Below are 13939 nucleotides of genomic sequence, written 5' to 3'. Positions count from 1 at the left end.
TGAGCAAGCTGCCAGGCATTAGTCATCCAAGATCTGACAACACTCTGTCTCAGGATTGCATCATCAAGATCTGTGAAAGGGATCCAGGCTTTGGGAGAGATCAGGGCAGAAGTTCTTAGATTTATGCTCCTATGATTATATATGTAGGCCAGGGCATGCCAACTGTAAACCATTTGTAAGTGTTCCCAGGGTGTTTAGGATTTTAAACAGCATATCCCTTAACCAGCATTGCCTTTATATTGGCCAAAAGTTAAAAAAAAATACCCTGGCCTTTCCCCAAATAAAAGAAGAGCTTTCCAGTCCAACTATAAATCAACTTTATCCTCCATAGGGTCATAATTCATCATAAAATACAAAAATAAAACTCAAGTGTTAATACATTTTCAATGAAATAGGTTTTTCAAGTTTTTCTCCAAGCAAAATCTAAATACTTTGTTTCCGCATTCTGCCCTAACCACATTTTTTTTTTTTTAAACAAGCATACTTGTCTTTTTTCCACTACTTTTAGATTTAAACTTTCCACATCTGGTGTATATAATTTATTTGTATTCGTTATTTGTATGTTACATGTAAATATATAGATGAAGTGTTCTTTCCAAAACTAATTTATTTAAAACTCTTCATTGGCTTCACATTGTCTTTGTCCAAAACCATTACAATGAGACCCAGAGCTGGACTTGATCTGGTTTTACTCATATAGCTGCTTCCATCCCAGCCTTCCTAAACCACTTTCAGTTTCTCTAGCACTGAAATGTCTCATTTTGTGTGCCTGTTTTCATGTCCTACAAACTCAAACTTCTTGTAGTTTCTTGGACATGCCAGGATATTTAAAACCCTAAATCTTTGTACACACTGCTTCCTCTTTGTAATAAAATCATTTGTCCAAACAAGTGAAACTTTATTTTTGTCTGAACAATTCTTAACCATCTTTCAAGACAGCTCAGGCTGCATCTCTTCTCTATGTCTTCCTGAATATGCTGTCTCCCAAGTTGAAGTAGATTTGTACAATACGTCCTATCACTTTGCTTTGTAAATTTATTGGTTTAATCTCTCTTTTTAAAAGAATTTATTGGAGTATAGTCGATTTACAACGTTGTGTTAGCTTCAGGTATATAGCAAAGTGAATCAGTTATACATATACATATAAACACTCTTTTTTTATATATTCTTTTCACATAGAGGCCATTACAGAGTACTGAGTAGAGTTCCCTGTGCTCTACAGCAGGTTCTTATTAGTTGTCTAATTTATACATAGTAGTGTGTATATGTCAATCCCACTCTCCCAATTTATTCATCCTCCTTTACCCCCTGGTAACCATAAGTTTGTTGTCTACATCTGTGACTCTAATTCTGTTTTGTAAATAAGTTCATTTGTACCTATTTTTTTTAAAGATCCAACATAAAAGCAATATTATATGATATTTGTCTGTCTGTGCCTAACTAACTTCATTCAGCATGACAATCTCTAGGTCCATCCATGTTGCTGCAAATGACATTATTTTGTTCTTTTTTATGGCTGAGTAATATTCCATTGTATATATGTTCACCTCCCTCCACAGAAACATTGAAAATACATCTACAAGTGGAACAATTCACGCAGAACAGCTACTGAGTGCCCACAGAAGACCTCAGACAACCTATTCTCTCTTTACCTTGATATACTGTAAGCTCCCTGAATGCAAACTTTCTTTTTTATTTATAATGATAGTCCCAGCACATAGCATAGTGCCCAGCTAATGGAAGATTCACTTATCCATTCATGAACAAGTTTTTGAGTGTCTAATTTGTGTCAGACACTATTCTAGGCACTGATGATATAAAAGCAAACAAATGAAAAATCAAAAATGCAGTGGGCCTTCCGTATATACAGGTTCTACATGCATGGGTTCAACCAACCATAGATCAAAAATTTTTTTAAAAAATTTCAGAAAGTTCCAAAAGGAAAAAACTTGATTTTGCTATTCACTAAAGTTGTATTTACAACTATTAACATAGCATTTACATTTTATAAGGTATTATAAGTAATCTAGAGATGATTTAAAGTATACGGAAGGAAATGCATAGGTTATATGGAAATACTACACCATTTTATATAAGGGACTTGAAGATTCACAGATTTTGGTATCCACAAGAGGTCTTGGAACCAATCCCCCACTGATACTGAGGGACAACTGTTGTATATGTCAGATGGTGATAAATTATGCTTAATATTTTTTGAATACTGTTTCCTGAGTACTCCCATTATAACCCATAATTATTCTAATCAAACCATAAGCTCCTTGATTTAATATTTTTAGTTCCCCTGAACCTAATGCAGAGCTTGATGCAAAAAAAAAAAAAATCTTACCTAAGTGTTTTTCAACAAAAGCAATAAATTATTGTTCTGACAGTAACTTTTTGTAAAAAGAATCAGTTACTGTCTTTGGAAATGCAATTGACAGAGACCTAAAAGTATAGCTATTCTTGTGATGTCTTCATTTAGAGCAATATATTTTCCTTCTAAACAGTGTCTGACAGTTCACAATAAACATTTATATTTTCTACTGTATTTTGTTGCATTCCATATAGATAATCCCTTCTAGGATGTCCTTATCATACCCTTCCTCTGTAAATTGTTCTCCCCTTAATGTTCCTTATCAAGTCCTAGGAGGTTAAAATCTGGCAGCTACATATATACTGAGTGATCTTGCCCTTAAAACAGTAGTGATGATAGTGACCTGGTGGATTCCTGTGTTGCTCCAGGCTAAAAATCTGTTCCACAAATATAGACAAATTTAGGGTCTGAGAGGCAGCATATCTTTCTCTGTACTTACTATATTAAGTAAACTGGTAGTTGTGGGGTGACAGGATGGAATTGAGAAGTTTCAGGTGAGTTAAGAAATTTACATTGGAAAGAATACAAAAAAAATTAAAGGAAAAGAAAGAAATACATCTGGAAAGTAAGAGAGAAAGGGTGGGAAATGAGGAAGGCAGGCAGAGGCTGGGTTTGGAGGTATTGGAAGAAAATGAAAGCTTGATTTCACAATAGTTCAGGCTCTGTTGAGTGCCTCTATCACCAGGCTACTATTTGGTTAGTGTAAGGATGAAGAAAATATTAATTTTTATTGATTTTTTGATGACTTCTCTGATTACACTGTATTAGTTTTTTCTCCACATCTAATAAAGAGACATTTTCTTTTGTTCTTATGTTCTAGATAGTAACAGCAAAATGATTAGAAATTTGAACTAATTTTATCAGTGTGAAGAGTTATCAAGAATTATATGCTGAGGCAATTTCTTTGTCATTCTGGGAACCATATAGACCAGGCCTAACTGTCAAGGTTAATTGCAGGTAAATAATGTGTTTGTAATTTTCCTGGAAGAGGTTCTTATAAACTTGGGTAACTAATCTAGAAATAACATTGTAACTCTTAATTGTAAAACAATTATATATTATTTACATGGTTCCTTTTACTTGAGGTTACTAAAACACATTAACCCTACCAACTCATTTGTATCTGAATATGTAAAGTTATTGGACAAGGAGAACTATAATAAGAATAACCCAATGTAAGATGTATCAGGGAGGGCAATATTTGTCTTTCTATTCCTCTTCATTTCTTATAGCTGGACTAATAATAAAATTGACACAAGACAGATTAATAGGAGAAAAAGAAACAAACTTTAATCATGTACAAGGGGACCATAGAAATGGGACCTAAGAGTGGCTAAGGCAGGCAGTTTTATACTTTTTAGACAAAGAAATAATAAATTTGTGAGGAATTGACAGGACAAAGAAACATAGGTTCTGGATGCTCAGTTAGTGAAGAATATAAACAGTTTGGGATTGGATTAGTAAATTAAAGACATAACAAGGTTTGTTTATAAATGCTTCTTAGTCTTAATTCTCTGTTTTTGGTGATAAGTGTTCTACCTCCGGAGGCAGGGAGTGCATCTTTCACATGAGAGATTAATTTCCTGCTTTCAGGGAAACAGAGAGAAAGGTCAGAATACCCCTCTTACATTGGCCATTTCTTAAGTAACTTTAATTCAAAATAATCAATATGCCATTGTGGCATATTTTAAGAGAGTCCACCCTGAGCCCCCAAATTCCTTCCTCTGAAACTTCCCTGGAAGTTTCAAATATTAAAAATTGAGCTGGTGACTGTGGAAAAGAACAGGTTATGAGAGTCCTCCGTTTAACTGTACCAGTTTCTTAGTTCTGAGAACAGGTGATTTCAGTTAAATAGTGTATCTCATTTCAGGAGGCAGTGCCGCAGGTGGGCTCCAAAAGCTAGGCTTATGGTGCAGGAAATCAGGTATTAAATAAGAGGCATTTCTATGGAAACAAAACAAAAACAATTGTTAATAATTGGAGTAAACTCTAATCCCAGCTTCTGGGTTCTGAGAGTAGCCATCTAAGAAGATTTCTAGATGTCAGGCTCACAGCATCCTCCAATGGAGTGAGGCAGACAGTGACTATCTGACAGGTTATCCTGGGCTGCAGTTTGAATGTCTCTGATGGTCTTTCTGATTGGACCATACAGCAACAGTCATGAAGATTGTCTAAACATAAGCCATTGTTATGCTTTCAAGTAGCCCAATTTTAGCTTTCATGGCTTCTGGAAAAGTGAAGTTTTAGTTCTTAAGGTTTCCAAGTCAAAAGAATGGGAGAAAAAACTGGTACCAGGCTATTCTTCCAAGGGGCTTTATTGACTGCATAAAGTCAACCTTAGTTCCTTAAAGCTGTCTGATCATGTCTGAGTGTATGCATGTCTCTCTCAAATATGACATTTCAGTCAAAGCTTTGGTAATATAATCAGTGTTTACAATTGTGTCCTGTTATAAGGAGAACAGATTTTATTGAATTTATGCAAACAACTATATTGCCAAGAAAATAAGAATACTCACTGAGAGTTTCTGATTCTGGAGGAATCAGGTAGGGAGAAAAAGATAAATGATTTAATTCTGCTTACAAAGGTATAATTTACTAAATTACTTAGAAAAAAACTTGTATCTGTAAAACAAAACATTTTAAAAAGTAATATTTTAGACAAAAAGTCATAAAAATTATAATCATATTCATTATTTCATTCAGTCCCAAGTAGTTAATTCGTATCCTGCTTGAATCTTGTTTTTCCATTATTTCTGTCAATGTTGCCTGATGATTGAGGGTGATAGGGACAGTGAAAATTCCAAGAAGATTGTAAGGTTTTCATCGAAGCTTATATTATTTGCCCAGTGAAGTGGGTGCCTTGATCACTGGAAATTCTGGGAGGTATACCCCAACTGGAAAACACATTTTCTAACAGTTTCTTTGTCATTGTGAGGGCATCAGCCTTGCAGCAAGGAAAGGCTTCAACCCATCCAGAAAACATACATACAATAACAAGAATATTTTGATAACACATACTAAATGGCAGTTGAATGAAGTCTAGCTGCAGGTCCAAATGGAGGAGATCTGAGTCCTCTGGAGAGAAAAATAGTTTTTTTGCATGTCAGATATTGCTGGTAGACTGCTTTTACAATTTTATAAAAATCTTCCTGCCAATGTTTAGTTACAATTTGAATCATCGTAAATGCACTATGGTGGGTGAAGGAATGAAAAACAAACAAACCAATAAACAACAACAAAACAGAAAATGAGGTTTGCCAGGGAGCCAGGAAGAACAAAGCAACCAGTCTTGGGTTTCCCACAGCCCCAACTGTTTGTAACTTACAGCTGTTGTTTACCCATCTTAATTTCTTTGATTAAGGAGTAGACTGTTGGCATGTTACATGGACAGAAGGATGGCAAAAGTCTAACAATGAGGGGTCAATTTTTTTTTTTTTTTTTTTTTGCGGAAGCAGAATGAACTTTATTCACATGTACCACAACACTTACATTTTATTTTTTGTTGCTGCCTTTGTATGAAAGTCAGTTAGGGCATTTCCCTGATACTCAAGTTCATTTCTTTTAATGTGAGCCTCAATTTTGATGACAAATAACATTTTATGCCAAGACATATAAGACTTCCAGGAATTTTGCACAATTTCTGGAACACTTTTAATACATACTTATATAGACACAGCATAAAGAAAGCTTAATGTTACTTATTTGACAATGCTTCCCATGTAATTTAACATATCAAATATGCCTGATTAGTTGACTATCTCTCTTTTTATAAGGAGAGAGAACAAATCTTTGAGATATTTCAGGGACCTTTGAAACATCTCATATCTCAAAGTTAGTTCTAAGACAAAATACTTCACTTAGAATTTGATTTGGGGGAAGTTTGTTAAAAATATCAAAAAGATTTTTAAACAGTCTAATAGGTCACTGTGAAGTAATGTTTAGTTATCTATTTAATGGAATTGACAAAGATTTCACAGGCAATTTCAGAAATTTAAATAGTTGCCAAAAGCCTTAGTTATAAAATATAGAATCTGTTTTTCTAGACAGATTACATTAAAGGTAAAGAAAACTTTTATTTACAATTTTTTTATTAAGACCAGACCAATAATCTAAGAAAACTGTACCCTTTTAACAGAGAAAAAATCAAATTTTTATTTTGTTCCATTTACTTTTTATATTAAAACTCATTCACTTAATTCAATTTATTCCAATTTTAACCTGTCCTGACCACAGATAAATTTTTTTCTAAAGATTCCTTCTTTCAACAATCTACAACTTTCTATATCTATTTTTGTTTGTCTCTTGTTTTCTTTCCCATTTAGGAATAACCAGATTTAGGGAAAAAAATCGCTTTATTTTACCTTAACAAAATGCATTTCCATTCCTTATACCTTTCAAAAAAATGTCCTTGCATATGAAGATGTTTTAATTTTGGTAGCTTTAATTACATATATTAATTAGAATTTTTAACCTTTAGAAACCTTAATTTCTAGTGAAAACTAAACAATTATGAGTTGTCTACAGCATTCTGTAGATTGGGAACAAAAATACTTTTGTAATTTCTAAAAACATGCTTTCTCATAGAAAATTTCTCAGCCTGGTACCAAACGTATTTACTAAGTTAGTAAAGTAGAATAAAAGTATTATACTTAGTGTTGATAAATCTAAATACATATCAGTAGTTATTACGCCAACAAATTTAAATTAGCTTTTATTTACTAAAGATTAATCTTAGATCATGTAAACTTGAACAACATTTGAGTTAGTTCTATTATATTTTTGAGAGTATACTCATTTTACATAGTGCCATATCTATAATGTACACATACAGACATACAGACAGACACAAGCAGAGATCTCATAGTTTTCATTTTAAAACTTTTATCATAAGTCAGGTACAATTCACTATTTTATAAATAACAGTTGGAAAAAATTAAGTTTTCTCAGATGGCTAAAACATTTTATGATTTGTGGAGATGACTCTTAAGATCTGTATTTGCCCTTGACAAGCAATTTTAAGGAGGCTGTTTGTGTTTTCCCTTTATTTTGTCTTTAGTTTCATGTCTTTCCATTGAGTTACCCTGGGCCAAGTCTCATGGGATGTGGGTTGTGTTTACATTTCAAAGACATGATAAGATTTATAGCTTTAAGGGACAGAAAAAGAAAATGTAAATTTTCTCCTAGGAGTTTTGGAATATATTTGTCTATTATCATAAGTCTTAGGTTAATTATTATTAATTGTTTTCTAACTATAGGAAATTCCAATACCCAATATGTCCAAATATTTTGAGAGCAATAGGAGAGGACTTGGAACAGGTAAAAAGAGGTGCTCCTTGACTTGCTTCTAGAATTGTACTTCTCATTTTGTAGAGATATTCAAGGCAAGACAGTTGTTTCTATTAGCCCTTGAATATTGGCCTTCAGCTGATTTATTCCTGATTGTTTGTAGGAGAACCTGGGGAAATGCAGAGGAGATGGGGAGATTTTTAAGAAGGGGGATTTATGTTGGATTTTTGTTTTAAGTTTAATTTGATTATTTCATCTTAATAAGGAACTCCTTAAGGCTAGTCATTGCATATATTTTTTTCAACTTGATCCTCCCATAAGTACCAATATGACAGCTGTTTACAATGAGAGTTCTCAATTTGTTTTCCTTTTAAATATAGCTAATTTTAAAAAGTCCATTGTCTAGCCATTAACAAGTAGGATCTCATATAAATTTCAAATAGCAACTCAAACCAATAAGCCCTTAAAAAAAAAATGGCTTATTCAAACACACAACAGACATCAGATGTAGAAAATAGACTTATGGTTACCAGGGCTTGGGGGGGGGGGGGTTAATAAATTGGAAGATTGTAGCTGACATACACACTACTATATAAAAAATAGATAGCTAATAAGGATCTACTGTATAACACAGGGAACTTTCCTCAACACTCTGTAATGGCCTATATGGGAAAAGAATATTAAAAAAGAGTGGATATATGTATTTGTATAACAGATTCACTTTGCTGTACACCTGAAATTAACACAACATTGTAAATCAATTATACCCTAATAAAAATTAAAAGAAAAAAAGAAAAAGACAAAACAGGCATCTCACAAAAGAGTATGTAGTCCTCACAAGGTCCAGAAAATTTACTCCTTGAGATAGTCTAGGAAAGTAAAAGCCCTTCATTGCTACTGGAGGTAAGAATGGTGTAGTGAAAATGGTGTCTAGCAAAAATGTGGGGCACCTTCAGCCATGAACCCACTAATTTATGTCGTAGGCAGGCACTACTGAAATGGGACTTTTCCAGCACTAACAAGCAATAAAGGTTGAGACAACAAATGCTCCTTATGGATTGGGACTCTATGACAAACTCCCTTGAAAGCTGGAATGTTCAGAGAAAGAGAATGATGTTTGAGACTTCATGTCTTGGAACCTCAGTGTATTCAACTGGACACTAGGCACACTCCAGTAAGTGTACCTTCCAGACGGTGGAGACCAGAGTTTTCTCACTGGACATAAAGTAACTCTCAGGACACAGAACAAAATGGAAGGAAAAACCACATCCAGTTTTTATATAGAGGATCCACAGCAAAGTTTGTCTAAATAGATACCTGCTTGGTGAAAATTATTCAATCACCAGTATGTGAGGCCAGATCAAATAGCAGGCTTATAGGGCCCATGCCTGTATTCTGCCCTATGGTTCTTCTTCCTCATGAAAAAACAAAAACAAAAACAAAAACATAACTGATAGAGACAAAGAAAAACAGTGACCATCTCTGGGAGGAAAAGGATCCCCAAGAGTTGCTAAGTCCAAGAAACTAGCTTCACAAATATTTTCTCCTGCTAATCTAAATTGAGAGAGAGAGAAAAGGAACTGTAACCACTTTCCCTTCCAGCAGAATTTACAGGCAGAGACTTGTGAGTGTGACATGGTAAGAAATCTTACCTTCTGTGGGCCTTTGTCAGGTCTCCTGGGATCTCTCAGCAGCCTCAGCATGGGAAGTAGGGTCAAGCCAGCCTCCTGGCTGGCTCACCAACTGTTGGGGAGGGGGAAATCTCCTCCACTCCTCTTGAGTTCTTGTGTCTGAATTAATAATAAAATTGACACAAGACAGATTAACAAGAGAAAAAGAAACAAATTTTAATCATGTGCACATGGAAATGTCATAGAAATGGGACCTAAGAAGTGGCAAAAGCAGGTAGTTTTAATGCTTTTTAGACAAAGAAACAATAAATTTGTAAGGATTAGACATGACAAAAAAACAGGTTTTGGATATTCAATTAGTGAAAAATCTAAGCAGAGTTTGGACCTGAGGTAGAATAATAAAGAAGTAAAAAGGTTTGTTTGTATAGGCTTGGTCTGAATTCCCTGTTTCTGGTGATAAGTATGTCCTTCTACCTCCAGATGCAGGGAGTTCACCTTTCACATGAAAGATTTATTTCCTGCTTTCAGGGGGACAAAAATAAGAATCAGAGTGCCCTTGTTGCATTGGACATTTCTTAAGTAACTTTAACTCAAAATAATCAATATGCCATTGTGGCATACTTTGGGAAGTCCACACTGAACCTCAACAGTTGTAATACTGCCAGAGTATGATTTATATTTATATGTAAATATAATGATTTGTATTTATAAGTAAATATAAGTGTAAATGATTTATATTTATAAGTCATTGGACCATATGTATTACATTATTTGCTCTTCATAGTAATCAAAATGTTACTCAAAGAGGCAGGAAATCTACTCCCATTTAATAGGTGGAAATCATTTATTGATCTTACTTAATGGCACACTTTTAAAATTCCCATTGATTGGAATCCTGGAATTATAAGAAATCTTATAAATTATTATTATCTCTTATTTTATAAGTGAAAACTTAAAGTCCACAGAATTTAAATGACATTTCTAGGTCACAGATTTTGTTTGTTCATTTATTGCTTAATTTTATTCTATTTTTTTTAATTTTTACACCTTCCACAAAGCATTTATGCTTACCAACATAAAACATGGTTGGGAGCATAATTCAGTTTTCCTAATCTTAGTCTAGATTTCTTTGTACAGATTTCTGTCTTTGCCCCCATCTGTCCTCATTGTCCAGAAGACTGTACTGCAATGTACAACATCATCCTTTATACCCATCCAGAGGATTATTCCTCTAATTGCAAGTTCAATCCCTGCATTTCTGACCTTAATTCTATTCTTTCCCCACATTTTCTATGATTTTGCTCCCTCTTTCTTTAAACAGTAAACATATGCCTAAATCTCTTTAATCTTGTCATTGGAGCCATTACAATATCTCACCATTTTTCTGTCATCATCATCTAGCTGCTATTGGATCTATTCCTTTCTCAATTAGCTTTCTGGAAACACTGGTCATCATTCCCATCTGCTCCAACCTGGTGCAATCTGCTGTTTCACCACACCACTAGTGCTGCCCTTTTTTAAGAACAACAGCAACCTTCAGTACTCAACTCAAATGATCATTTCAGTCCTTGTTTGAATGGAAAGACAACATTGCACAATGCATTATATGTGCATTTCCACATATAATGCACTCAATTAAACTGTCACAATCAAATAATGAATGTAAAATAATACAATTTCAACATTACAGAAGATGAGTTCAATGAACACACATGCAACTCAGAGTGTTCACTGTCACAAAGGGGTGGATTCTTAGAAATATTTATGAAAGAAACAAAACCTCATGCTTTATCTTAAGAAGTTTGGAGCATTCTAATTCATGACTTATACAAGTTAGTTTTAATATAAAACATGTTTTAGACAAATGGCTAGTTCTGTGGATTTCTAAGCCTTCTGGTAGGGGGCAAATGCACCTGTCATGAAAGTAAATTTACCATGGTTTAATTGCATTACTATAATACTTCTTCATTTTAACTTTATCCCATCAAATGATCTCATGAGGGCCTAAAAGAGTACTACAACAAAAACACTGCTATATTGCAGCTAACTTTATAGATTTATTGAACCACAGGAGGCATTACCTATGCTGTATACCATAACATAGCTAATGAGATACTGTAAAATTAAAATTAAAACCATTCCATGAGACTATAAAACAATTTACCTCAGTATCTTCTGTTCCATGGTAAAGCTAAACATTTTCTCCCAAAGTATGTGGAGATAGTTTTACTAGGTAAAGATGGAATTAGTTTGTTATTGTTGCTTTTAATCCAAAACAATGAGAAAATAGGATATGGTTACTTATTAATTAATGCCATATCTTTTTTTCTTTTGCACACATTTCTCTTTTCTGTGAAGATTTTCCTGACTCACAGGAAATATAAAGCAAAGGAGGCCACCTTGTAGAGGACTAAACTCCTCTGCAATATATCAATAAGTAGATTTGTACACAAATATTGAAAGCAGTATGCATAGTAGCCAAAAATTAAAACATTCTCAAAGTCAATTCATGAATGGACAAACAAAAGTGGTATATCCATATGGCAGAGTACTTTTGAGAAATAAAAGAAAAAAAACCATCAGGTTACATGAAGTAACCATAAAAACATTGTGCTAAGTGACAGAAACCAGACACTCAAGACTATGTTTTATAATTCCATTTATATAGACTATCCAGGAAAGGCAAGTCTATATAGACAGAGAGTAGATTAGTGGTGCCTAGCACTGGGGTTGGTAAGGGAAGTGACTCCAAATGGGCACAAGGAATTTTGTTGATGGTGGCACAACTCAAATATTTTACTAAAAATCTTTGAATTGAACACTTAAAATGAGAGAATTTTAGGTAGGTAACAAATTCTTCAATAAAGCTGTTTTTAAAATTATATTTCAAGAACGAACTCAAATGATACCTTCTCTAGGAAATCTAATTTCCACTCCCAAATATCCTTTGTACCTTTGCTTGTCACCCATGGAATCTATCAGCATTGCATGAAGTATTATGTATATTTCATCTTTCCAGATTATAAGAACTGAGATCACTTTTTCACATGACCAGTGCATAAAGTCAGAAACACAGTAGGTATTTTTTCTCTATTTTCAAAGATGTAATAAATGCATATTACATTTTAATTTAAACAAATACATTTTAAAAGTTTGATATGATGTGTACTTTACACGAAGTCTCAGAAAACCCCTAGTTTGTGGGCACCATATTTCACCATAACAATCAAAAATTAAGACAGTCTGTATTCATTTAAAACATTGTCATAACGAACAAACTGTTCTCCCGAAGAATAAAAATGACAGTCAGACATGAGGAAGAAGTTGTTGATTCTGATGTCATATGATACAGTTTGTAATTATCACTTTTTTATTTTCATGTGTATTATTTCTTGAGTTTTACATTGGATCTTACCAGATTAGGAAATCATCCTGATATCTAGTATAAAGCAGAAATGAAAGCAATGGAGGAGCCTCCATTCGTGTATCTCAGTAGAAAAAGTTCTCTTTTGTTTAGATACCACCTACTTCGTGCAAAACCTGCACAGTCTGAAAATATTAAATGGCAAACTCTAGAAATAAATAATCCATAATTTTTAAATTGCTCACAATTCCGAGTAACGTAATGAAATCTCACTCTGTCCTGCTCCTTCCAGACTGAGAGATGAATCATCCCTTTGTTCAGTGTACCCTGCCCCTTAGTCACTTAATCTTCTCTGATATCAAATCACCTGCCCTGGCTATCACAGTGCTTGTGTGCAAGCAACACTTATTTTACTTAATAATGGCCACAAAGTTCCAAAGTAGTGATGTTGGCAATTCAGATATGACAAAGAGAAGCTGTAAAGTGTTGTAAAATGAAAAGATGAAAGTTCTAGATGTAATAAGAAAGGGAAAAGTATGCTGAGGTTGCTAAAATCTACAGTAAGAGCGAATCTTCTCTTTGTGAAATTATGAAGAAAGAAAAAAGAAATCCATTCCAGTTTTTCTGTGGCACCTCACATGGCAAAAGTTATAGCCACAGTGTATGATAAGTGCTTAGTTAAGATGGAAAAGGAATTAAATATGTACAATAAGATATTTTGAGAGAGAGAAACCACATTCACATAACATTTACTGCAATATATTGTTTATAATTATTCTATTTTATTGTTAGTTATTGTTTTTAATATTTTACTGTGCCTAATTTGTAAATAAAGCTTAATCATAAGTAACTATGTATAGGATAAAATATAGTATATATAGAGTTTGGTACCATCTGTGGTTTCATGTTTCAGGTATCCTGGGCGTCTTGGAACATAAACTCCACAGGTAAGGGGGTATACTGTACATTGTGATCTCTGTTTGATTATTTGTTATTCTTTTGTTTGTCAGCCTCACATTACAGCACACTTTAAAAAAACTTTATCAGACATTAGCATCACCAGCCTAGAGGGCTTGACAAATCAGACTGCTGGATGCCCATCTTCATAGCTCCTGATTCAGTACGTCTGGGGGTTTCTGTGAATTTCCATTTTTAAGAAGTTCCTAGGTAATACTGATGCTGCCAGTCCAAAGACCACATTTGAGATCCTCTGCTTTACATTGATCATTTCAATTCCTATTGTAAGCATACTTAAAGCAGCAAATGCTGTTTTCCTTAGTAATA

General features: G+C 33.8%; 1 long non-coding RNA gene across 1 annotated transcript; it reads right to left on the bottom strand.

Annotated features, from left to right (window-relative positions):
- Positions 1–2906: 2906 nt before the first annotated feature.
- Positions 2907–10880, bottom strand: LOC309614864. The gene is made up of 3 exons (XR_014236441.1): positions 9313–10880; positions 9004–9075; positions 2907–5449 (listed from the first exon to the last, which is right to left on the bottom strand). It is a non-coding gene; the product is annotated as an uncharacterized lncRNA (long non-coding RNA).
- Positions 10881–13939: the final 3059 nt, after the last annotated feature.

This window comes from Balaenoptera borealis (assembly GCF_965194805.1).
Source record: "Balaenoptera borealis genome assembly, chromosome: 17".
Lineage (NCBI taxonomy): Eukaryota > Metazoa > Chordata > Mammalia > Artiodactyla > Balaenopteridae > Balaenoptera > Balaenoptera borealis.
Note: the sequence above shows the minus strand (reverse complement) of the source record. Positions and strands in the feature narration are given on the sequence as shown.